Below are 27,789 nucleotides of genomic sequence, written 5' to 3' on the forward strand. Positions count from 1 at the left end.
GCACTTTGTAAATTCACATTTATTAAATAAAATTTAAAAAAGAAACACAATATAATAAATATTTTGTGAGCACAATGGAATAAAACTAAAAATTCACAATGAAGCAAACTTCAAAGAGTTATACATATATATGGAGGCTCAATTATCGGCTTCTGAATGATCAGCTCACTGCAAAGAGCAAAACGGAAAATGTTTAATTCCTTGAAACAAATGAAAATGGAAATACAACATAACAAAAAACTTATGGGATAAAGCCAAAGTTCTCCCAAGAGAGTTTATTTCAACATGCTCTTACATCAAAAAAGTAGGACGGCATACGAGCACCCTAAGAATGCATGTTAAGGACGTAGAGGCAAAAACAAAATAAACCCAAAATTAGCAGAAGGAAAGAAATAATAAAGACCAGAACAGGATAAATCAAACAGAAATTATGATACAAAAGATCAATGAAATGAAGAATTCATTTTTTGAAGAGATAAACAAAGTTGATAAATCTTTAGCTAGACTAACCAAGGAGGAAAAAGAAGATTCAAATAAAATCAAAGAAAAAGTAGACATTACAAAAGATACTACAAAAATGCGAAGGATCACTAAGGACTACTATGAAATTGGAAAATAGAAATAGTTCTACGCACATATAACATACTAAAATTGAACCATGAAGACACAGAAAGCTAAAGAGAACAATAATAATAAGGCTGAATCAGGAATCAAAAGTATTCCAACAGACAAAAACATGGTACTGGACCATTTCACTGTTGAATTCTATCCAATATTTAAAGAATTAACACCAAGGGGCCCACATCATTGTATAGCAGATTAGGCCAACGCCTGAGATGGCAGCATCTAGTATGGGTGCTGGTTCAGGTCCTAGTTGCTCTGCTTCTAATCCAGCTCCTTGCTAATGGCCTGGAAAAGTAGAAGATGGCTCAAGTACTTGGGCCCATGCATCCGCTTAGGATACCCAGATGAAGTTTCAGACTCCTGGCTTCTACCTAGCCCAGATCCTGCAGTTGTGGACAATAGTAAGTTATACCAGCAGATGGAAGATCTCTCTCTCTCTCTCTCTCTCATAAATAATAAACAATTATTTTCCAACTATTTCCTCAAAAAATTGAAAGGGAGCAAAATCTTCCAAACTCATCTACAAGGTTACCATCAGCTTGATTTCAAAGCCAGACATGACACAAAAGAAAACTACAGACTAATATCCTTAAGAACACAGATATATAATGCCCACTGAAATACCAGCAAACCAAATCCAAATACCCATCAAAAGGATCACTCACCACAATCAAGTGGGATTTATTCCAGGGATACAGGGAAGATTCAACAAAGACAAGTCAATAAATATAATACATCACATTAACAGAATAAAGGGTAAAAATTACAGTCTTGGCAGGTATTTGCTCCAGCAGTTAAGCCAGCACTTTGGATACCCATACCAGAGTGCCTGGGTTCAAGTTCTGACTCCAGTCCTGATTCCAGCATCCTGCTAATGTGACTGTTCAGTAGCTGGGTCTCTGTCAAACATGTGGGAGAACAAGACTGAGTTCCAGACTCCTGGTTTGGCCTTGCCTATTGTAGACACTTCAGAAATGAACCAGGAGATGGGAGACCTCTGTATCTCTCTCTGCTTTTCAAATAAAATACATTTTCAAAAATCCCCATCATCTCAACAGATAAACTCCAACATATATTAATAAAAATTATGATAATTGATAAAATTCAACATGTATTCATAATACAAATGGTGATAATTGATAAAATTCAACATGTATTCATAATAAAATCCTGGATAAATTAGGCATACAAGGACCAAACTGGCTGGCACCACGGCTCAATAGGTTAATCCTCTACCTAGCGGTGCCGGCACACCGGGTTCTAGTCCCGGTTGGGGCGCCGGATTCTTTCCTGGTTGCCCCTCTTCCAGGCCAGCTCTCTGCTGTGGCCCGGGAGTGCAGTGGAGGATGGCCCAAGTGCTTGGGCCCTGCACCCTATGGGAGACCAGGAGAAGCACCTGACCCCTGGCTTCGGATCAGTGTGGTGCGCTGGCTGTAGCACACAGGCTGCGGCGGCCATTGGAGGGTGAACCAATGGCAAAAGGAAGACCTTTCTCTCTGTCTCTCTCTCTCACTGTCCACTCTGTAAAAAAAAAAAAAAAAGACCAAACCACAGATCATAAATGTGATATGTGGAATATCACCAGGGGGTGGAGCCCAAGACGGCAGTATAGCAACAGGATGATCTGAGTCACACAGGGCAAAACAGATAATTAAAAAGCAGATGATACACACCAAGATAGAGCCATGGGAAATTCGCTATGGGAAGCCCAGAAGTCCAACACAAACTGGACAAGTCCATGCTGAAGGAGCAAATAATAAAGGGGAGCAGTGGAGGTACAGAATGGGGAGGCCACACCAGCCCCCAGTGGACCAGGTCAGATGGGAAATCACAGGTCCATGGAGCTGCAGAAAGCAACGGGAGGGGGAGCTTGCCAAACTGCATTTGAATTTCCATAGGGGTGAAGAGAGAAGGTATAGAAGAACAAATAGAGAGGTTGAGCACATCCCCTGCCCATCTGTGTCCCCTTTACCCCAAGTGGACCTGCAGCCATCTGGGAGAAGCCATATTGTTTGCTTACATTTTCAAATGGAAGCAGGGGCTTACCACCTTTGACTCATGGGCACACATCCATCAATTGTGAGGGCCACCTCACCACACCACCCACCCAGGAATGAGGACCATAGCACTTCAGAAAAATCTCTTCCCCACATGTAAGCTGTACAACAAGGAGAAGTCCTGAATATGGAAAAACCAAGCCCGTTCCATCCACCATTGAGAAGCTAGCCAGGACCCAGTAGGTGAGCACCAGAGCTCATACCCACCCCACCCCCATGAATGAGAAGCGAGCTGGGCTCCCGCAGGTGTGGCTGAGTGCTTCTACTTACAATGCACAGACACACAGCAGCAGCTCATATCATAGGGAAACCTCACCACAAGCACAGACACAAATTAAAAAGGAAAAAGACAACCAGACAAAATAATAGAAAATGCACAAAATGCCAAAAAACAAAGGAAAAACCCTTAATAAGAATAAGGAAGACCCTATGAGCCCCTCAAAGGAACACTACAATTCTTCAATAGAAGGTAAAGATGAAGAGATTGCAGGTATGCCAGAAACAAAATTCAGAATATTAATTGTCAGATTACTTAGAAGCAAATTCATGATCTACATGAAATCGCTCCCAAGAAATGGAGATATTAAAAGAGACATCAGAATGAAATAATAGAAATGAGGAATTCAATATATCAAATAAAAAACATAGTGGAAAGCTTTAACAACAGTTAGGTAAGACAGAAGAAAGAATATCAGAACTAGAAGACTTATTTCTGGAAATATTAGACCAAATAAAAGAAGAAATTAGAAAACTAAAAGATCTAAGATTCTATCAAACACCTAAACATAAGGATCCTAGGAATTCAAGGAGGCATGGAAAGAAAGGATTAGAAGGCCTTCTTAATCAATAACAGAAAAGTTCTCCAAACTGGAGAAGGACAGACATCCAGGTACAGGAAGTACACAGAACTCCCAAGAGACAAGACCAGAAAAGATCTTCAACATGACACACTGTAGTAAAACTCCCTACAGTAAAACATAAAGAAAAGATCTTAAAATGTGCATGAGAGAAATGCCAAATCACATTCAGAGGAAATCCAATTAGAGTCACTGCAGAGTTCTCATCAGAAACTCTACAGGCAAGAAGAGAATGGCAAGATATTAGATATATTCTAAGTCCTAAGAGAAAAATAAAACCCTGTCAACCCAGAATACTGAATCCTCCAAAGCTCTCATTTATGAATGAAGGAGAAATAAGGGTTTTCCACAAACAGAAATTGAAAGAATTTCTAACTACTTGCCCAGCTCTACAAAAGATGCTCAACGATGTGCTACACACAGAAACAGAAACATCACTATGAAAGAAGACGAATGCAGAAAACGTGCAGCAAAAGTACAAAGGAAAACCAAAATACAAAAACAGAAATATTTACAGAAACATGGCAGGGCAAAGTCGGTACTTAACAATAGTCATCCTGGGCTGGCACTGTGGCTCACCAAGCTAATCCTCTGCCTGCTGCCCCAGTACTCCGGGTTCTAGTCCTGGCTGGGGCACTGGTTCTGTCCTGGTTGCCCCTCTTCCAGTCCAGCTCTCTGCTGTGGCCCAGGAAGGCAGTGGAGGATGGCCCAAGTGCTTGGGCCCTGCACCCGCATGGGAGACCAGGAGGAAGCACCTGGCTCCTGGCTTCGGATTGGCGCAGTGCACTGGCCATAGCAGCCATTTGGGGGGTGAACCAAAGGAAAAAGGAAGACCTTTCTCTGTCTCTCTAACTCTGCCTGTCCAAAAAAATAAATAAATAAATAAATAAAAGTCACCCTGAATGTAAATGGTCTCAACTCCCCAGTTAAAAGACAGACTGGCTGAACGGATTAAAAATGAAAACCCATCTATTTGCTGCCTACAAGAAAGACATCTTACAACAAAGATGCAGGCAGACTGAAAGTGAAAGGATGGAAAAAAGATAATCCATGCTAACAGAAAACAAAAAAGAGCTGGTGTGGCCATTGTATTATCAGACAAAATAGACTTTACCACAAAAACTATGAAAAGAGACAAAGAAACACACTATATAATGATTAAAGGATCAATTCAACAGGAAGATGTGACTATTATAAATATATATGCATGTAATTACAGGGTACCTGCCAATCTAAAAGAAATTTTAAAGGATTTAAAGGTATACATAGACTCCAATACAATAGTAATAGGGGATAGCAATGGTCAGATCAATCAGACAGAAAAATCAACCAGGAAACAGAATTAATCAACACTATAGACCAAATAGACCTAGCAGATATTTACAGAGCCTTCCAACTTACAGCCACAGAATACACATTTTTCTCACCAGTGCATGGAATTTTCTCTAGGATTGATTACATGCTAGGTCATAAAGCAAGTCTCAGCAAATTAAAAAAAAAAAGATCAAAATCATACTATACATCATCTCAGGTCATAATATATTGAAGCTGGAAATCGGCAACTCAGGAATCTCCAGAAAATACACAGACAGATGGAGACGGAATAACATGCTCCTAAATGAACAATGGGTCATAGAAGAGATCAAAAGTGAAATAAAAAATTTTCTAGAAACAAATGAAGATGAGAACACAACATACCAAAACTTATGGGATACAGGAAAAGCAGTGTTAAGAGCAAACTTTATTGCAATTGGTGCCTACATCAAGAAATTGGAAAGGTACGAAATAAAAGAACTATCTATGCACCTCAAGGATCTAGAAAAATAGCAAACCAAACCCAAAACTAGTAGGAGAAAAGAAACAAAATTAGGGAAGAAATGAATAAAATTAAAACCAAAAAAATACAAAAAGATCAGCAAAATGAAGAGCTGCTTTTTTGAAAAAAAAAAAAATTGACACACCATTGGCCCAACTAACCAAAAAAAGGAGAGAGAAGATCAAAATCAGTAAAATTAGGGATGAAAAAGGAAATTTAACAGACCCCACAGAAATAAAAAGAATCATCAGGGCCGGCGCCGTGGCTCACTAGGCTAATCCTCCACCTAGCGGCGCCGGCATACCGGGTTCTAGTCCCGGTCGGGGCGCTGGATTCTGTCCCGGTTGCCCCTCTTGCAGGCCAGCTCTCTGCTGTGGTCAGGGAGTACAGTGGAGGATGGCCCAAGTGCTTGGGCCCTGCACCCCATGGGAGACCAGGAGAAGCACCTGGCTCCTGCCTTCGGATCAGCACAGTGCGCCGGCTGCAGTGCACCAGCTGTGGCGGCCATTGGAGGGTGAACCGACGGCAAAAGGAAGACCTTTCTCTCTGTCTCTCTCTCTCACTATCCACTCTGCCTGTCCAAAAAAAAAAAAAAAAAAAAAAGAATCATCAGAAATTACTAAAAGAGTTGTATGCCAACAAAGTGGGAAACCTAGATGAAATGGATAGATTTCTGGACACATATAACCTACTTAAATTTAGCCATGAAGACAGAGAAAACCTAAACAGACCCATAACCAAAACAAAAATACAATCAGTAATAAAGACCCTCCCAACAATGAAAAGCCCAGGGCCAGATGGCTTCACTGCTGAATTCTACCAAACATTTAAAGAAGAACTAACTCCAGTTTTTCTCAAGTTATTCCAATCAATTTCATCACCTCAATTCCTAAACCCAGGAAAGACACAGAGAAAGAGAACTATAAATTTCCCTGATGAACACAGACGTAAAAATCCTTAACAAAATTCTGGACAATTGAATCCAGTAACACATCAGAAAGCTCATTCCCCTGATCAAGTGGGATTTATACCTGACGTGCAGAGATGATTCAACATTCGCAAATCAATCAACATGGTATATATTAACAAACTGCTGAACAAAAACCATATGATTCTCTCAATAGATGCAGAGAAAGCACTTGATAAAATACATTATCCTTTCATGATGAAAACTAAGCAAATTGGATATCAGAGGAACATTCCTCAACACAATCAAGGCAATTTATGACAAGCCCACATCCAGCATCCTATTGAATGGGAGGAAAAGTCGGAAGCACTCCCACTAAGACCCAGAACCAGAAAAGGATGCCCACTCTCACCACTGCTATTCAATATAGACCTGGAAGTTTTAGCCAGAGCCATTAGGCAAGAAGAAGAAATTAAAGGGATTCAAATTGTGAAGGAGGAACTCAAACTATCCCTCTTTGCAGATGACATGATTCTATACATAGGGCATCCAAAAGATTCCACTAAGAGACTATTGGAGCTCATAGAAGAGTTTGGTAAAGTAGCAGGATGTAAAATCAACACAAAAATCAAAAGACTTTGTATACCCAGACTATGACACAGCTGAGAAAGAATTTCTAAGATCATTCCCATTCATAATAGCTACAAAAAAATCAAATACCTTGGAGTAAATTTAACCAATCATGTTAAAGTCTCTACGATAAGAATTATAAAACATTAAAAGAAATAAATAGAAGATGACACAAAAAAGAGGAAAAAACTTCCATGTTCATAGACTGGAAGAATCAATATCATCAAAAAGTCCATTCTTCTGAAAGTAATTTACAGATTCAATGTGAATCAAAATACCAACGATATTCTCAGATCTAGAAAAAATGATACTGGAATTCATTTGGAAACAGACAAGGCCTTGAATAGCTAAAGCAATCTTATACAACAAAAAGAAACCCAGAGGCATCATAATACGAGATTAAGACATACTACAAGGCAATTATAATCAAAACAGCCTGGTATTGGTACAAAAACAGATGGATAGACCAATGGGACAGAATAGAAACAGCAGGTATCAATTCACGCATCTACAAACCAGCTCATTCAATCAAGGAGCAAAAACGAACCCCTGCAGCAAGGACAGTCTTTTTAACAAATGGTGCTGGGAAAACTGGATTTCCACATGCAGAAGTATGAAACAGGACCCCTAACTTACACATTACACAAAAATCCATTCAAAATGCATTAAAGACCCAAATCTATGACCCAATACCATCAAACTACTAGAGAGCATTGGGGAAACCCTGCAAGACATCGGCACAGGCATAGAATTCCTGGAAGAGACCCCAGAGGCACAGGCAATAAAAAACAAAATTATCAAATGAGAAGCTTCTGTACTCTAAAACAATCAGGAAAGTGAAGAGGCAACCAACAGATTGGGAGAAATTATTTGCAAACCATGCAACCGATAAAGGATTAAAAATTAGAATATAGAAAGAGCTCAAAAAACAACAGCAAAACAAAGAACCAGCCAAGAAATGGGAAAAGGACTTAGACATTTTTGAAAAAGAGGAAATCCAAATGGCCAACAGACATGAAAAAATGTTCAGGATCACTAGCTCTCAGGGAAATGTAAATCAAAACCACAGTGAGGTTTCACCTCACCTCAGTTAGAATGGATTTCATACAGAAATCAATAAACATCAAATGCTGACAAAGATGTGGGGGAAAAGGTACCTTAATCCACTTTTTGTGGGAATGCAAACTGGTAAACCATTACAGACGACAGTTTGGAGATACCTCAAAAATTGGAATATAGTCCTACCATATGACCCATTCATCCCACTCCTTGGAATTTACCCAAGATAAATGAAATCAGCAAATAAAAGAGTTATCTGTGCCCCATGTTTATTGAAGCTCAATTCACAATAGCTAAGATATGGAATCAAACTAAGTGCCCGTCAATGGAAGACTGGATAACGAAATTATATACTCTATGGAGTACATATTTTTTTAACAGTGGTTAAAAAAAAGTCTGGTCATTTGCAATAAAATGGATGAATCTGGAAAACATCATGCTTAGTGAAATAAGACAGTCCCAAAAGCACATACACCATATGTTGTCCCTGATCTATGATAACAAGAGCATCTAAAAGGAAACCTGTAGAAGTGAAATTGACATTATGAGAAGCAATGACTTTAACAGCCCTTGACTGTTGAACAGTTCTTTTTTCCTTCTTATTTCCATTGGTTGAACTCTTTACTTCACATTAAATCAAATATGTGTATAAAAGTCAATTGAAAATAGATGCCAGTAAAAAAATAAGAGTGGGAGGAGCTGTATAGTTCTGCATACATTCCTAGGGACTTACTTCTAAGGGTAAACTTGCCATAGGACTTCAAATCCCATTAAGCTGGGTAGTAATAAGGCCAGCTTAAGTGTTAAAGTGATCATATTAAGTGTTTAATTGATCATATAGATAGGATTAAGTGTTAAAGGGATCATATAAATAAGATCAAGTGTCTAGTAGTAACAATAGTTGGAATTAAAAAGGAGAATGTTCCAACATGGGAAGCAGTCCACACAGCAGACTCAGAATGACAAATGCCCTCAATAGCACTCTAACCTCAGAATCAGCCCTTAAGGCATTCTGGTCTGGCTGAAAAGCCCATCGGAGTATTTCAGGCATTGAAAGCTAAGGTACTGTGGCAAGGGCTGGTGCCATGGCTCACTTGGATAGTCCTACGCCTGTGGCACCGGAATCCCATATGGGCACCGGTTTCTACTCCCAGTTACTCCTCTTCCAGTCCAGCTCTCTGCTATGGCCCAGGAGGGCAGTGGAGGATGGCCCAAGTGCTTGGGCACCTGCGCCTGCATGGGAGACCAGGAGGAAGCACCTGGCTCCTGGCTTCAGATCGGTGCAGTGCCAGCCATAGCAGCCATTTTGGGGGGGTGAACCAATGGAAGGAAGATCTTTCTCTCTCTTTCTCTCTCTCTCTCTCTCTCTCACTGTCTAACTCTACCTGTCAAATAAGTAAAAAATATATATATATACACACACACACACACACACACACACACACTGTGGCAAAAAAAAAAAAAAAATGTCCTACATGAAAGATCTCTGTGAGTCAGACCCCAGGAGAGAGAAGCAGCCATCAAAGAAGGATGTATTTTTCTCTGAAGGGAGGAGAGCACTTCCACTTTGCTTATGGCCTTGTCTAAATATTGATGGAAATTGTGTTCAAAATGCTTCCATAGCCTTGGCAGTTCATGTCAACAGCCTCGGGCAATCCCTGATGTCCTATGTAAGACTGTTAATTGTTAAATTAACAGGAGTCACAGTGCATTTACTCCCCCATGCAGTACATCTGTCCTTATGAGTTGTACTATGAGTATTAACTGTAAAATTTGTTCTCAGTTTTTTTTTTTTTCACAGGCAGAGTGGACAGTGAGAGAGAGAGACAGAGAGAAAGGTCTTCCTTTTGCCGTCGGTTCACCCTCCAATGGCCGCCACAGCTGGCGTGCTGCAGCCGGCGCATTGCGCTGATCCGATGGCAGGAGCCAGGTGCTTCTCCTGGTCTCCCATGCGGGTGCAGGGCCCAAGCACTTGGGCCATCCTCCACTGTACTCCCTGGCCACAGCAGAGAGCTGGCCTGGAAGAGGGGCAACCGGGACAGAATCCGTTGCCCCGACTGGGACTAGAACCCGGTGTGCCGGCGCTGCAAGGCAGAGGATTAGCCTAGTGAGCCGTGGCACTGGCCTGTTCTCAGTTTTTTATATCTTGTGTATGTGGGTGCAAATTGTTGAAATCTTTACTTAGTAGAGAGTTGGTCTTCTGCGTATAAAGTTAATCTAAAATAAAAAATGTGGGCCGGCGCCGCGGCTCACTAGGCTAATCCTCCGCCTAGCGGCGCCGGCACACCAGGTTCTAGTCCCGGTCGGGGCGCCGGATTCTGTCCCGGTTGCCCCTCTTCCAGGCCAGCTCTCTGCTGTGGCCAGGGAGTGCAGTGGAGGATGGCCCAGGTGCTTGGGCCCTGCACCCCATGGGAGACCAGGAGAAGCACCTGGCTCCTGGCTCCTGCCATCGGATCAGCGCGGTGCGCCAGCCGCAGCGCGCCTGCCTCGGCGGCCATTGGAGGGTGAACCAACGGCAAAGGAAGACCTTTCTCTCTGTCTCTCTCTCACTGTCCACTCTGCCTGTCAAAAAAAATAAATAAATAAAATAAAAAAATAAAAATAAAAAATGTGATACATGACAAACCCACAGTCAACATGATATTGAATGGGGGGAATCTGAATGCATTCTCTGTAAGATCTAGAACCAGAAAAAGATGTACACTATTTTTCAATGCAGTATTTTAAGTTTAGCTCGAGCAGTTGGGAAAGAGAAAGAAACATAACAGGCTTACAAATAGGGAAGAAGAAAGTCAAGTTATCTTATTTGAAGATGACAAGTCTCTACATAGAGAGAAACTAAATAACTCCACCAAAAGACTACCAAAACTGATAAATGCATCCAGTAAAGTTACAGGATATAAACTGACAAAATAACTAGCATTTTTACATACCAATAATGAATTAACTCAGAAAAAAGAAAAAAGAAAAAAAAAAAAAGCCGGCGCTGTGGCTTAATAGGCTAATCCTCTGCCTTGCGGTGCCGGCACACTGGGTTCTAGTCCCAGTCAGGGCACCAGATTCTGTCCTGGTTGCCCCTCTTCCAGGCCAGCTCTCTGCTGTGGCCCGGGAGTGCAGTGGAGGATGGCCCAAGTGCTTGGGCCCTGCACCCCATGGGAGACCAGGAGAAGCACCTGGCTCCTGCCTTCGGATCAATGCGGTGCTCCGGCCACAGCGGCCATTGGACGGTGAACCAATGGCAAAAGGAAGACCTTTCTGTCTCTCTCTCACTGTCCATTCTGCCTGTAAAAAAAAAAAAAAGAATGAATTAACTCAGAAAGTATAAGAATGATCATATTCACAATAGCTATAAAATATTAAAAACCTTGGAATAAAATTAGACAAGGATATGAAACACTTCTATAAGGAAAATCATGAAACTCTAGTGAAAGAAATTGAAGAAAACAAAAATATGTCGAGATCTTAAATGTTCATGGAGTTTAAGAATATTATTGAAACATCCTCACTACCCAAAGTGATCCAGAGATTAAACGCAATCCTCATGAAACTATCAACTCCATTCTTCACAGAGCAAGAACAAGCAATCCTAAAATTCATATGGAAGCCCCAAAGACCCTGAATAGCTGGACCATCTTGAAAGAAAAAGAGGCATCACAAAGTGTTATTTCAAGAAACACCTCAGAGGTATTATAGGCCAAAACAGAATGGTACACACTGGTATAATAGATCAGAATAGAGATCCCGGAAGTGAACTCATGCATTTATAGCCAACATTTTTTTTTTTTTCAGGCAGAGTGGACAGTGAGAGAGAGAGAGACAGAAAGGTCTTCCTTTTTCTGTTGGTTCACCCTCCAATGGCCGCTGCGGCCGGCGCACCGCGCTGATCCAAAGGCAGGAGCCAGGTGCTTCTCCTGGTCTCCCATGGGGTGCAGGGCCCAAGCACTTGGGCCATCCCCCACTGCACTCCCAGGCCACAGCAGAGAGCTGGCCTGGAAGAGGGGCAACCAGGACAGAATCTGGTGCCCTGACCGGGACTAGAACCCGGTGTGCCGGCGCTGCAGGTGGAGGATTAGCCTAGTGAGCTGCAGCACTAGCCTACAGCTAACTAATTCTCAACAGAGGTGCCAAAAACACACACTGGAGAACGGAGAGCACCGTCAATAATTGGTGCTAGAGAAAGGGGATACCCGTATTCGAAAGACCGAAACCTGACACCCTCGGCCACCTCTCAGTGTATACAAAAATCAACTCCAGGGAATTGCCGCTGGGCACAGCAGGTCAAGCTGCCATCTGTAGTGCCAGCTTCCCATATTGGTGGCTGGTTTGAGTCCTGGCTGCTCAGCTTCTGACCCAGCTCCCTGCTAATGCTCCTGGGAAGGCAGAAGATGGTCCACATCCTTGGGTCCCTGCACCCATGTGGAAGACCCAGAAGAAACTCCTGTTTGGAAAATCAACTAAGAATGGATCAAAAACCTAATGTAAGATATGAAACTACTAGAAAAAGCATAGGTGAGGGGCCAGTGCTGTGGCGCAGCAGGTTAACGCCCTGGCCTGAAGCGCAGGCATCCGATGTGGGCTCCGGTTCTAGTCCTGGCTGCTCCTCTTCCAATCCAGCTCTCTACTGTGGCCTAGGATAGCAGTGGAAGATGGCCTAAGTCCTCAGGCCCCTGTACCCATGTGGGAGACCCGGAACAAGCTCCCGGCTCCTGGCTTCGGATAGGCACAGCTCCAGCCATCGCAGCCAATTGGGGAGTGAACCAGCGGATGGAAGACACCTCTCTCTCTCTCTCTCTCTCTCTGCTTCTCCTCTCTGTATAACTTTTTCAAATAAGTCTTAAACAGCATAGGTGAAACACTTTAAGATACTGGAATAGACAATGAATTTCTTGGGTAATACCCCAAAAGCACAGACAACAACAGAACAATAACTAGACTGGAAGGATTACACTGAACTAGGAAGCTCCCACACACCAAAGGCAACAATCAACCAACAGAATGGGAGAACTTTTTGCCAGCTTATTGATCTGAAAAGGGTTACATATATCGAGAATATACACAGAATTCGGAAACATGGGATGCTGTCACTGCAGATGGCGGCCTTACCCGCTACATCACAGTGCCGGCCCCATGAAGTTTTATGGGGTATTCTGTCAAGTACTGAAAGAACAATGACTTCACCATTTTCAAAAAAAAAAAAAAAGAAATGGACAAAAGATCAAAATAGACATTTCTCAGAGGAAGAAGTAAAATAGCCAACAAATATAAAACCAAATATTTTGTTCCACCAGCCATCAGGGAAATGCAAATCAAACCTACCATGAAGTAGCATCTCATTCCCATGAGAGTTACTATTTTCAAAAATTAAAGAAACAGGGGGCTTCTGTTGTGCCACAGCACATTAAGCTGCCGATTAGGATTCTGGCATCCCATCCTGGAGTGTCGATTCAAGTCCTAGCTGCTCTACCTGATCCAGCTCTCCCCTAAGGTGCTGGGGAAGGCAGTGGACAATGGCCCAAGTACTGGATTCCCCAACACCCTTGTGAGACCAGGATGGAGTGCCTGGCTCCTGGTTTCAGCCTGGCCCAGACCTGGCTGTTGTGGCCATTTGAAGAGTGAACAGCTGGTGAATGATTCGGTCTCTCTTCTCTGTATGTCACTGTTCCAAGTAAATCAATCTTTAAAATACTAAGTGAATAAAAAAAATCTTCAACAAGTGACAGAGCTAATAAATGACTCCAATGCTCCTGACCTGGACTGCCATCTCTTAACTCCTAATTTTTAGTTTCTTTGCAGTGTTCAGAGGTAGAACATCCATACACAAGCAAAAATTGCCTTTTCTGAACCACAGATTATGCTCGGGCTGCACAGACAGACGGAGATGTATGAGGGAGCCACACCCATGTCATGCTCAGAACATGTTCATCTCCCCCAGGAAGTGCCCCGTGTCCTCCCCAGCCAACCTGTGGGGTGTCTCTTTTCCACCCACTGACACAAATCAAGGCCCTGTAGTATTACGTGAGTATACTTATGTTAGTACACAGTGCATACTCCCGTGCCTGGCTTCTGCCACTCAGCAGGTGTTGAGATTTATCCAAGGTTGTTGAATGCACAGTGGTTAGCATGCCTTTCATGAGCCTAACTGGTTTATTCATATTTTTACCTACTAATTTTTTTTAATGATTTCACTAGCAGTGTCTAAGAATCCTAGTTCCTCAGAGCTTCGCCGACATTTCCGATTTCCATCATTCCAGTGGGTGTGTTGTGCTATTTCACTGCGGTTTGCATTTCCCTGAGGACTACTTGATAATGGCAGCTTTTCAATTGCTTGCTGATCCCATAGGAGGGAACTTCATGGGACAGAGGAATTCAGCATGTGCTTCGGGGGCAGGTATTCGGCTGCATTTCCTAGCAGCGTACCAGAGCCAGGTCCCAGTTCCACCCTGGATTTCAACTCCCCGACCATGTGCAACTCGGGAGCAGCAGGTGACGTGACGGCACGAGTATCTGGGGCCGGGGAACACCGAGTTCCCAGCTCCCAGTTTTGACCTGGCCCCCCCCCCGGATGTTGCTCCAGCATGTAGCAGCTCACTTGCACACGCTGTCTCTAATAAACATTTTTAATGTTATGTAAAGGAAGGTTTAAAGAAGACGAAGTTCATCTGTGTAGTTTGTTCATATTTGGAATTCTTCCTGAACTTTTTGAAGATCCCCTCTTGCACATGAACTTTTTGAATTCCTCTTATATCTTCCTTGGTGAAGTATCTGTTGAAGATCTTTGCCTTTTTCTAATTAGAGAAGCATACACACACACACACATTTCCACATCCAACTCCCAAATGCTTGCAATGGTTGAGGCCAAAGTCATGATCTGGGAACTCAATCCAACTCTCCCACAGAGGTGGCAGGTTCCCAACCACTTGAGCCATCACTTGCTACCTCCCAGTGTATGCACTGGTGGGAAGCTGGAGTCAGGAGCCAGAGCCAGGAATTGGATCCATGCAGTCTGGTAGGGGGTGCAGATGTCTTAACCACCAGGCCAAACTCCCTCCCCTTGTCCATTTTTTAAAAGTTGCCTATTACTGAATCATACAGTTCTTTATACAAATTCTTAATGTGATACCTTTTGGTAGATGTACATTTTGCCACTATCTTCTTCCAGGCTATGAACTGCTTAGGTCTTTTTTCAGATTCACTTATGTCAAAGGCAAAGGGACAGAGAAAATTTTAGATCTCCTGGTTCATTCTCCAAATGCCCACAACAGCCATGCTTGGCCAGGCTGAAACCAGGAGTCAAGAACTCCATCTGGATCTCACCAGTTTGGTGCAGAGACGGAAACATTTCAGCCATCACTCACTGCCTCCCAGGGAGTTGGATTAGAAGCAGAGCAGCCGGGACTGGAACCAGCACTGTAATATGGGAACACAGGTATCTTAAGTGGCAGTTTAACCTGGGGCACCATAATGTCCACCCTTTATTTTTCTTATTGGTGTTCCTGTTAATTGGATATATTTAATTTTAAAGAAGTCTACTTTATACATTTTCCTTTATGGTTATTGCTTTGAGTCCCATGGGAAAAACAGTGGGCTGCCCCAGTTCATAAATGTTTGCTCTTAGTTTCTCTTTCCAAACCTGTACAGCTTTAGCCACCATGATTCAGTCTAGAATCCAATTTACTTTTTAAAAGTGATGTGAGGTTCTGGTGGAAATACATACATTTTAACACGTGGTCATCTGGTTAGTCCTGCACCATGTGGTGAAAACCCTACTTTTTCCCCATCAACTTACTTTTCCCATTGATAGCAAAGAATTGAGGGAGGGAAGGGCTGTGTCTACAGACAGTGTTGTCCTTAAACCACACAGTGCTCTGGTCTGCCAACGCCGTGCCATCTGCCGATCCCGGCTTCACACTGGGAATCTGCAGTCTCAACACAGTCTTCCTGATTTTTCCTTCTTTTAGATATTTTGGCAGGTCTAGGACATTTGCATTTTTTAAAGATTTCTGGCTGGCACCTCGGCTCACTCGGCTAATCCTCCGCCTGCGGCACCAGCACCCCGGGTTCTAGTCCCGGACGGGGTGCCAGATTCTGTCCTGGTTGCTCCTCTTCCATTCTAGCTCTCTGCTGTGGCCCAGGAAGGCAGTGGAGGATGGCTCAAGTGCTTGGGCCCTGCACCTGCATAGAAGACCAGGAGGAAGCACCTGGCTCCTAGCTTCGGATTGGCGCAGCGCGCCCGCCGTAGCAGCCATTTGGGGGGTGAACCAATAGAAGGAAGACCTTTGTCTAACTCTGTCAAAAGATTTCTTTATGCACTTATTTATTTGAAAGGTAGAATGTCAAAAGAGGAGAGGGGATAGGGAAGGCGGGAGGGAGAAAGGCTGAGAGGTAAGGAGAGAGAGGGGAAAGTGAAATGGAGGGAGAGTGAGGGAGTGAAAAAGAGGGGGAGGGAAGGGCAGAGGGAAGGAGAGAGAGAGAAAGAGACTGATCTTCAGTCTTTGGTTCACTTCCCAAATGGCAGCAACAGTTGGGGCTGCGCCAGGAACTCCATCCTGGTCCCCCACACGGGTGCAGGGACTCAAGCACTTGGGCCATCGTCCACTGCCTTTCCAGGAGCATTAACAGGGATCTGGATGGGACACAGAGTAGCTGGGACCTGAGCTAGTGCTCGGATAGGAAAAACTGGCATTGAAACAGCAGCTTATCCCAAGGTGCCCGAACCCCACCCCCTGAATTTCAATAGACTTTACCATCACCTTGGCAGTTTCTAATTAGAAAGACAGCAGGGATGATGACAGAGATGGTAGGAATCTGTGGCTTACATTAGGGAGAACTGACCTTTGAACAATACAAAACCTTCCAGTGTCTGGCCTTGTATTTCCTCCCATTTACTGCAATCTTTAAGACACTGTTATTAGCAATGTCTCATTTCAAGGTTAAAAATCCTTTCTATTTTATTACAACCTATTCAAGGATTATCTTAATAATTCCAAGCTGGGAAAATTTCTCCCCTGAATATAAAGGAAATACATACGAGTTAATCTAGAAAGATGTCCACCACTTTGCTAAAATATATTTTTCATTGGTTTTGTGTATCAGCTTTCCTTTTTAAACAGCATGTTAAGGGATGGCCACAGTCTGAGTGAAGGGGAAATCACCCACAATTTGAAGCCCTGAAGCACTGGATGACATAGATTTAAACAGTAAATAAGAAGTAGATGCTGGATCAAAGATAACAGAAACTGACAACCACAGCCTTCCAATAACACTCAACAGCCTCCCTTCTCAAATTTTTCAAAATACTCTTGTGGCTTGTTAAGGAGGTAAAACATTGCCTGAGTGATTTGTGAGGTCTTCTACTCTAGCTCACAAGTCAACTCTTTAAACAATATAAAGACCAAGACAACAGATAAAATTCTGTAACAGAAAAAAGGAAAACCTTTAGCAGGTGACAATGAGAATATTGTGTTGGTGTCAGAAGAACTTTAAAAAATTTTATCTAAGAGGCATCTTAACCATCTTCTAGTTTAAGAACCACCTGCTAGTTCACTCCTCAAATGACCACAATAGCCAGAGCTCAGCCAGATTGATACCAAGGGGTGGCAGGGAACCAACTACTTGAACCATCTTGTGCCACCTCCCATGATTGCACATCGGCAAGAAGCTGGAATCAGAAACAGAGCCCAGACTCAAATCCAGACAATCTGATACGGCATGCAGATTCTTAACTGCAAGGCCAAGTGTCTGTCCCCAGTGAAACGTCTTTGGAGACTAAAATCTAGCAATGGTTAAGTGCACCTGGCCAGATAAATAAAATTAAGACATTCATAAGATAAAAATTTTTTAAAAATGCTTAATTTTAAAAATTGTATCTGAAAGACAGAGAGAAAGAGACCTCATCTGCTGGTTTACTCCCCCAATACCCACAACTACCAGGACTGGACTAGGCCTAATCCAGGAGCCAGAAACTTAATCCAGGTCTCCCACATGGGGAGCAGGGATCCAAGTATTTGAACTACCACCTACTGCCAGGAACCTGTGTTTGTAGAGCTGGGACCTGACCCCAATTCCAAGTGGTTCCTTTTGTGAATAAAAGGTACTTTCTAGTAAATAACCAAAATTTAAAATTCCTTTTCTATACTGTGTACAAGAGATGATCTCTTCTGAATACAGGAGCTTAAAGGACAAATTGTAGAAATATAAACCATCGTAGGGGGCCAGCGCTGTGGTATAGCAGGTGAAGCTGTCACCTGAGATGCCAACATCCCGTTTGGGCACTGGTTCATGCTCCACTTCTGATCCAGCTCCCTGCTGATGGCCTGAGAAGACAGCGGAAGATGGCCCAAGTGCTTGAGCCCCTGCCACCTACAGGGGAGACCCGGATGAAGCTCCTGATTTCAGCCTGACTCATCCTTGGCCATTGTAGCCACTTGGGGAATGAACCAGAAGATGGACAATCTCTGTGTCTGTCATACTTTAACTCTTTCAAACAAATACATCAAAAAAAAAAAATGGGGGGCCGGCACCATGGCACAGCAGGTTAACACCCTGGCCTGAAGCGCCTGCATCTCATATGGGTACCAGCTCTAGTCCCAGTTGCTCCTCTTCTGATCCAGCTCTCTGCTATGGCCTGGGAAAGCAGTAGAAGATGGCCCAAGTCCTTGGGCCCCTGCACCCGTGTGGGAGACCCTGAAGAAGCTCCTGGCTTCGGATCAGCGCAACTCCGGCCATTGGGGCCAATTAGGGAGTGAACCATCGGATGGAAGACCTCTCTCTGCCTTTATCTCTGTGTGACTCCAATTTTCAAATAAAATAAATCTTTAAAAAAGGAAGAATCTTTGCTGGCGCTGCAGCTCACTAGGCTAATCCTCCACCTGCGGCGCTGGCACTCCAGGTTCTAGTCCCGGTTGGGGCGCCAGATTCTGTCCTGGTTGCTCCTCTTCCAGTCCAGCTCTCTGCTGTGGCCCGGGAAAGCAGTGGAGGATGGCCCAAGTGCTTGAGCCTTGCACCCGCATGGGAGACCAGGAGGAAGCACCTGGCTCCTGGCTTCAGATTGGCGCAGCGCCGGCCATGGCGGCCATTTGGGGGGGGTGAACCAATGGAAGGAAGACCTTTTTGTCTCTAACTCTGTCAAAAAAAAAAAAAGGGAGAATCTTAATCTTTGAAGTGTATGTATGGATTATTAAAATATCCAGTACTCAGGGACAGCATTGTGACACAGTGGATTAAGTCACTGCTTGCAAAGCCAGTACCCCATATTGAAGCGCTGGTTTGAGTCCTGGCTGCTCTGCTTCCAATCCAGCTTCTTGCTAATGCACCAGGAAAGGCATCAGATGATCGCTCAAGTACTTGGGCTCTTGTCATTCATGTGGGAGACCCAGAAGGAGTTCCAGGCTCCCACCTTTGGCCCAACCACGGCTATTATAGCCACTTGGGGGATGAATGAGAAGATCAAAGCGCATGTGCTCTCTCTGCCTGTCCATCTTTCTCAATTCTCTGCTTTCCAAGTAAATAAACTAGTATTTAAAAATATACCCAGAACTTGGGCCGGCGCCGCGGCTCACTGGGCTAATCCTCCGCCTAGCGGCGCCGGCACACCGGGTTCTAGTCCCGGTCGGGGCGCCGGATTCTGTCCCGGTTGCCCCTCTTCCAGGCCAGCTCTCTGCTGTGGCCAGGGAGTGCAGCGGAGGATGGCCCAGGTGCTTGGGCCCTGCACCCCATGGGAGACCAGGAAAAGCACCTGGCTCCTGGCTCCTGCCATCGGATCAGCGCGGTGCGCCGGCCGCAGCGCGCCGGCCGCGGCGGCCATTGGAGGGTGAACCAACGGCAAAGGAAGACTTTTCTCTCTGTCTCTCTCTCTCACTGTCCACTCTGCCTGTCAAAAAATAAAAAATTAAAAAAAATAATAAAAATATATATATACAGAACTTAACAGAGGCATACCAGCTACATTTTTATTATCTTCCATTTAAATATGTATAATCAACTCCAATCAGACTTGTTGCAAAACCATGACCAACTCCAACAACAGGAAATTGTGTGTGCACATACTAGAGGTAGAGTAAGGGTTAGAGTAAGGGTCACAGCAGAAAAATCCTCTAGTGAGAGGGTTTTCAGCATCACAGTCTTCTTGTTTTCCCCCTCCAAGATGGGCTGGGAGGCCAGCCCTGGACAAGTGCGTCCTGCTGCCAGAGTAGCACTACAATGAACAGGCCGGGCCTGGGCACACAGATCCCTGGATTACTCACACGCATGTGAAAAGCTTCTCCGTGGTGCAGCCGTGAAACAGGCAAAGCTTATCTTTCGATTTTATCTTTGGATGTTCCTACTTCCCCTTGTGGGTCGTGGTCCTCTCTTCTGGGTGCTCAGTGCCTCTTGCCATCCTGGGAAACACCACCCGGGTCTGCCTTCCTTAGATGGCTTCTCCCTTTACTCCTTGTCAACCTTCCCTGAAGGCTAGTTAAAATTCCCTTCTCAACCCATCAACTGGAAGCAAAGTAATGTTTCATATGCAAAAACTATGCAGATTTTTCAATTGAATCAATATAAACTCACCTTTTAATTTCACTTTTCCATTAACTTTTTTGAAGTACTCTCATGTCAAAAAAGTGATTAACATATGAACAACTCCTACAGTTCAACAATAACAAAATAAAAGTATCAGACAACTCAGCTCAAAACTGGGCAAGGAAGTCGAGTAGAATTTCTGCAAAGAAAATATGCAAATGGCCAATAAGCACATTAAAAAATGCTCAAGTCACATTCCTTGCTGGTGGGAATGCACAATGGTGCAGTCACTTTGGAAGACAGTATGGTAGTTCCTCAAACATGGGCCCAGTGATCTAGAAATTCTACTTCTAGGTACACACCCAAAAGAACAGAAAGCAGGGACTGGAATCAGATTTGCACACCCACAGACACAGCAACAACCAAGAATTACAACAGCCCCAAGGTAGAAGCTACCCAAGTGTCCACTGGTAGATGAATGGATAGACAATGTAGTGTGTACACACAGTGAAATGTTACTCAGCCTTTAAAAGAAGAAGTTCTTGGGGCTGACGCTGTGGCATAGCCAGCAGAGCTGCCATCTGGCTCTTGGCTTCAGCCTCATCCAGCCCTGGCTGTTTCGGCCAACTGGGGAGTGAACCTGCATATGGAAGATCTGTCTCTCCTCTCTGTAGCTCTTTCAAACAAATATATAAATAAATCTTTAAAAAAAAAAAAAAGGAAATTCTAACATACACGGCTACAACATGCTTGAATCCTGATGCCATTTTGCTTAAGCAAAATAAGCCAGGAACAGAGGCAACAATATCCTAGGTTTCTACTTAGAGGAGGTATCTGAAGCAGTCAAATTCTTAGATAGGAAGTAGAACGATGGGCGCCAGGGACTTGGGGGAAGGGAAAAGAGGGTAGAGCTATTAATGGATACAGAGTTTCAGTTTGGGATGATGGAACGTTCTGGAAGTGGATAGTGGACATGAATGTACTTTTTCTTAAACTTACATTTTAACTCCATTTTCCACAAATGTTAATTATTTTAAAGATTTATTTCATTTGAAAGGCAGTTACACACAGAGCCAGAGTGAAAGAGCAAGAGAGAGACACAGAGAGAGAGCGCGAGAGCGAGGGAGAATATCTTCCATCCACTAGTTCATTCTCCAAATGGCCACAACAGCCAGAGCTGAGCCAGACCAAAGCCAGAAGCTTATTCCAGGTCTCCCACATGGATGCAGAGGCCCAAGCACTTGGGCCATCTTCCACTGCTTTCCCAGGTACATTAGCAGGGAGCTGGACTGGGAGTGGAGCAGTCAGGCTACAAACCGGTGCCCATATAGTTTGGAGGTGTCACAGGTGGTGGCTTTACCTGCTACACCACAGTGCTGGACCCGACATGAATGTACTTAATACCATTGGATTGTACACATACAAAAAGGTGAAAATGGTGAGTTTTATGTTATTTTACCCCCCCCACACACATAACCTGGATGAGCTTTTGAGAGGATGCCTTACAAGATCAGCTCCATAATCTCAAGTCCATTGTCATTTTTTTTTTCAAATAGGGAAGACCAGTAAAATGTGATTGAATTCTTCCATTCTGACTCCAAACATGAACACTGAAGACTGCCCGCCGCCCCTGGAACCACTGTCACAGCAAGTTGTTGGCCCGGGGGTATGTGGGAGGGAGAGGAGAGATCTCATGGGTACAAGGCCTGAAGCTCTGAGGGACTTTGGGAGCCACAGGCCTGACCGCCTATTCTGCTAGTCTTAGCGGTGCTCATGGCTGCCCTGTGCAAGAGAAACCTGGGTGTGGCAGGGCCGCCCTGTGTGGGTCACCTCCCAAGCGTAGGTTTGAAAAAGGTTTTCCCCCTTTCAGAGTAACTGTACACCACGTGCCCTGCCATCTCTGCCATGGGCAGCCAGGTGCAGGGTGTGTGACGGCGACTTTCTGCTCGACCAGAATTCAGTTGGGCTCCTTGGAGCCCTCAGCTCAACTAGTCCTTGACCTTGCTTGAGCAAGAATCTTGCTAAGTCAGCTTACAGAAAATCCCCATGCTGGGTATCTGACCACCTTCAAAACCTGAGTTCAGTTCCTCCTCGCCAATGTTTGGTGTGTAAGTCCTTCACCTGCACTCAGCAAGAATCTCCCGAGTAGGTTTCTAAGCAAGAACGCCCATTGGCTGTAAATCCTCCATTTCCTAGTCACATGCATCCCCTCCCCCACTCTGCCCATTGGCTGTAAATCCTCAGTTAGCTGTGTTGGTTTTGGAATTGGGCTCAAGCTCTCTCCCCTGTTGCAAAATTCTTATTGCAATGTCCTGGGGGGAAATTTTTAAAAAAAATTTATTTATTTGAAAGGCAGAGTGACAGGGACAGAGACAGAGACAATAGAGATTCCATTTGCTAGTTCATTCCCCAAATGCCTACCACAGTCTGAACTGGGTAGACTGAAGCCAGGAGCCAGGCACTCAGTGTGGGGCTCCCCATGAATGGCAGGGCCCTTGGGCCACCTTCAGCTGCCTTCCTGGGTACATTAGCAGGAAGCTAAATTGGAAGCACAGAGCAGGTAGGACTAGAACCAGTACTCCGATATGGGATGCAGGCATCCCAAGTGTCACAATGCCACCCCTTTTTATTATTGTAACAGTGATCAGATTATGTTTTTGACACCTATCAGCAGGAATCTTGGAAGGTTTTTTTTTTTTTGACAGGCAGAGTGGATAGTAAGAGATAGAGAGAAAGGTCTTCCTTTGCCGTTGGTTCACCTCCCAATGGCCGCCATGGCTGGCGCGCTGCAGCTGGCGCACCGCACTGATCTGGTGGCAGGAGCCAGGTGCTTCTCCTGGTCTCCCATGGAGTGCAGGGCCCAAGTACTTGGGCCATCCTCCACTGCCTTCCCGGGCCACAGCAGAGAGTTGGCATGGAAGAGGGACAACCGGAACAGAATCCGGCGCCCCAACTGGGACTAGAACCTGGTATGCTGGCGCCACTAGGTGGAGGATTAGCCTAGTGAGCCGCAGCTCCGGCCAATCTTGGAAGTTTTAAAAAATCTAACATTTCAGCCGGTGCCACAGCTCACTAGGCTAATCCTCCACCTGCAGCGCCAGCACCCTTGGTTCTAGTCCTGGTTGGGGTGCCGGACTCTGTCCCAACTGCTCTTCTTCCAGTCCAGCTCTCTGCTGTGGTCGGGGAAGGCAGTGGAGGATGGCCCAAGTGCTTGGACACTGCACCCGCATGGGAGACGAAGAGGAAGCACCTGGCTCCTGGCTTCAGATCGGCGCAGCACGCCAGCTGTAGCGGCCATTTGGGGGGTGAACTAAAGGAAGGAAGACCTTTCTAACTCTGCTGTCAAAAAAAAATCTAACATTTCAAAAGCAGTAGTTAATGGTGGGGCAGGGTGGGGGGGGGGATAATAGTTACTGCCATAGTAATCCATTATCTATCCAATCATTTAATTGTGTTCTAGTGAATAAAATCCAACAGTATTTGCCAAATGAACCCATAGGTTCATAGCCTTCTAAAAGCCACAAATGTGAATGACCACATCCAGACCCTTCTGGGAGAACAGAAGAGCAACTACTCGGGATGATTTGAAGAGCAATGCCCGAGGCAGGCGTTCAGCCTAATGGTGAAGCTGTCACTTGGGAAGCCTGCATCCCTTCTCAGAGGGTCCACGTTCCAGCTCTGCTCCCGACTCCAGCTTCCCACTAATGCACACCTGGGAGGCAGCAGCGGGGGCTCAGGGAGCCGAGTTCCTGCCACCCATACCCGAGTCCTCCATTAGTTCCCTGGTCAAGGCCTCAATTTGAACCTTTGTTGGCATTTATTTTGGGGGTGTGTCAGTAGATCAGAGCTCCGTCTATCCCTGTCTGTCTGCCTCTCAAAAGATAAAGCCAGTGTGGAGGGCTGGAAATAACTGTTGCAGGCAACCCAAGCCCTGCACCCACTGGCTATTTTTGCCAGCCAGCCCCATCTGAGAGCCAACACACATTCACAGTGCCGCACGGGAACGAATGAACACACACACACACACACACACACACACACTCACACACGCCTGCTGCCCTTGTCCAACAGCCACGACCCAAGAGGCAGCAATCGCCCCATGTCCCTCCTACTCTGGGGATCCTCGGACACACATCCCAGCTCCTCGGGGTGGGGCACCACGCAGCCTCTGCAGTCACCGGAGGGCCCTGCTGACTCCGCAGGGGACGTGGGTGGCTGCAGCCTCTGTGCCTCTGTGACTCACTGGAGGAGCTGTCGCTGGGAGGAAGCAGGGAGTTGCCTCTCTGAATCCTATTGAGGGTAAATTAAGGGCTGGAAAACCGCTTGCAGAAAGCAGGAAGGAAAAGGCCAACACGTATCCTGGGGCCTAGGGTCAGGGCGAAGGGAACAGCGCCTTCCCTCCCCGCGAGGAGAGAGGGGACAGCGCGTCTTTGTGCCCTGTCCAGGCTTCCCAGAGAGGCAGGGGCGGCTCCCCCGCACGGAGTAACTCCCGCCCTTTCCTGGCATGGCATCTAAGCCCCTGCGTGGTCAGGGAGGGCAGCTGCTTCAGAAATGTCAGCTCAGGCTGGAGGCCTTCACCCCACCAAGCGCTCTGCCCTTCAGGGTCCCAGATCTCCCGCTGGCCCAGGGCCACGTGGGCTCCCAGGGTGAGGAGGCGTAGACTGGATTAGGGAACGGACCCATTTGGTCTCATCAACTTTATTACCGACTTCCTGACTTCCTTGACAAGCCTCACAATTAGTTTGTTTCCAGAAAGGAATGGAATTTAATTTTTTTAAAAATGGCAAATCAGTGTGTTCACCAAGTTCTCTAACACAAAAAAAGCTGCCCCCCCCCAAAAGCCAGCACCCACTACCTGGAGATGTTTTAAGTGGTGAGCAGCTAATTGTTACTCACTTCAACGTTCCTCTCCCCTGCCAAATTCTAATTTAGTATTTTCATTGGTTAAAGAAATGCCCTTAAATAAACTCTCGATTTTTAAAAAAAATGCCTGATAATTCACAAGTCTCCTTAATTGGCGTCTTTCTGCTCTATTACTCAGACATTTTTACTGAAGTGTGGTAAGAACCATCTCTACTAATCCATCTGCCAACACAGTGAGTCAGCCAAAATGATGTTACATGATACACTATAGGACTTCCATTTTTGGACCAAAAACAGGGAAAAAAAAGTCACTGTTCCAAGACAGTGATTTTAACCAGACTAAATGACAGGGCATGGGGAGGCATTTCAAAATGAAGACTCCTTCCTTAGTTTCCTGTCTGACATCATATGAGCCTTTGTTCCCAATTAACTATTCGTTGCTATCTGTCTTCAGGCATCTAATGGGTTTTCCCCATTAGTAATATTCTCTGATGAATAGTAATTTAATCAACTGTTCCCCTCTTGTTAAAAAAAAAAAAAAAAGCCAGATCTTGATATGGGCTAACTCTGGCTTAATTGTATTAAGCTTTATTTAATTTTTTTATTACAAAGACTAACATATTGTAGAAAAACCTGTTCCCAGTGAGTTTAATGTCTTATTATTATTTTTAACTCAAGCTCTCAGTTTTCTCTCATGTTATGAATTAATTAGCTCAAAGACAGAGCTGGTTCTAACTCCCAAGTCCAGCTCTAATACAGAATGAAATATTGGTCATGGGATCTCAGACGAGAAGTCCGCCTTATCCACCGGCTGTGCCTAAGGCAAAGAGGACGGGCCCCAGCAGGAGAGCTGACAGAGAACGCTGGACGTCACGAGCGGGTATCTTCATATCCAGGATTCCCCGTGACCCTGAGGGAGCCCTGGCAGGACAACGACATCCTACACTGCTCTACCTCTGAGGCTAGGGAAAGCTGCTTTTAGCTGGACAATTTCCCTGAAAGTCTTGCTTCAAAATTGATGATACCTCTGTCATCACAGACAAAGGCAGGCTACAGCAATGTTCCAGATCAGAAAGGCTTGACAACTCGATCCCTTGTTGAAGAAAAACCAAGTTCTAAAGGACGATATTAGACCAACAGATACAATTGGAATACAGATCACAGAAGAGTTACATCGAGGTTAAATGCACCTTCGTTGTGGACTGTCCTGGATTAGAAAGAGTGTAACTGGGGCGGGCGCTGTAGCGTAGCAGGTTAAAGCCCTGGACTGAAGCGCAAACATCCCACATGGGTGCAGGTTCCAGTCCCGGCTTCTCTTCCATTCCAGCTCTCTGCTATGGCCTGAGAAAGCAGAAGATGATGGCCCAAGTCCTTGGGCCCCTGCACCCACGTGGGAGACCCGGAAGAGGCTCCTGGCTTCAGATTGGCTCAGCTCCCGTCATTGTGGCCATCTGGGGAGTAAACCAGTGGATGGAAGACCTCTCTGTCTCTACCTCTCTCTGTAACTCTTTCAAATAAATAAAATAAATCTTTAAAAAAAAAAAAGTGTATTTTTTTTGACTGGCAGAGTGGACAGTGAGAGAGAGAAAGTCTTCCGTTGGTTCACCCCCCAATGGCCGCTGCGGCCGGCACACTGTGCAGATCCGAAGCCAGGAGCCAGGTGCTTCTCCTGGTCTCCCATGCAGGTGCAGGGCCCAAGCCCTTGGGCCATCCTCTACTGCCTTTCTGGGCCACAGCAGAATTGGACTGGAAGAGGAGCAACCGGGACAGAATCTGGCGCCCCAACCAGGACTAGAACCAGGGGTGCAGGCGCCGCAGGCGGAGGATTAGCCTAGTGAGCCACGGCGCTGGCCCTGTAACTCTATCCTTACAAAATAAACCCTGAAGCCTTCAGGGTCCAGTTACAGTGTAGGCAGCCGACCTTCAAACGGAGAGCAGGGAGAGAAAGCATGTGCGCGCACACAACCAGGTGAACCTGGGGTGTAGGGGTTTTCTCTGTACTATTCTGATTCCTGTACCTTTTCCACAAGCTTGAAATTATTTCCCAGTTAAAAAAAAAAAAAAAAGACATCTGAGTTTAGTCTGGTTTGGGGACAGGGACACGAGGCACGGACTTGTCTCTTTGACAAGTTACCAAGTAAACGGCAGCTTACTGGGGAGTTACAATAAAAACATGCACTCCAGCGGAAACTCCTGCAATCGCATCCACCCCTCCGTGTCGAGTTTTCCCTCTTACACTAGCCACGGTTCCCCAGAGACACAGACCAACAGGACACAGGGAGAGACCAACTGCCACGAAGGAACTCACTCAGGTGATGGTGGGGCCTAGTACGTCTGAGATCGGAGGGGTAGACCAGGAGGCTGGAAACGCAGGGGCGCGCTGGTGCTGCAGCGTGCAGGATGGATCCCCAGTACTGAAAGGCTGGCGTCTCCCACAGGGCTACTGTGCTGCCCCCCTGAGCAGGACCCCTCCTG

The 27,789-nt window shown here is 45.2% G+C and overlaps 1 long non-coding RNA gene across 1 annotated transcript; it reads right to left on the reverse strand.

Annotated features, from left to right (window-relative positions):
• Nucleotides 1–27,760, reverse strand: LOC149122977 (uncharacterized). The gene is made up of 4 exons (XR_016217822.1): nt 27,623–27,760; nt 15,265–15,357; nt 15,071–15,142; nt 1–168 (listed from the first exon to the last, which is right to left on the reverse strand). It is a non-coding gene; the product is annotated as an uncharacterized LOC149122977 (long non-coding RNA).
• Between the last annotated feature and the right edge of the window lie 29 nt (nt 27,761–27,789).

Source organism: Oryctolagus cuniculus, chromosome 12 (genome assembly GCF_051225735.1).
Source record: "Oryctolagus cuniculus isolate XC-2025 breed Fujian yellow rabbit chromosome 12, ASM5122573v1, whole genome shotgun sequence".
NCBI lineage: Eukaryota > Metazoa > Chordata > Mammalia > Lagomorpha > Leporidae > Oryctolagus > Oryctolagus cuniculus.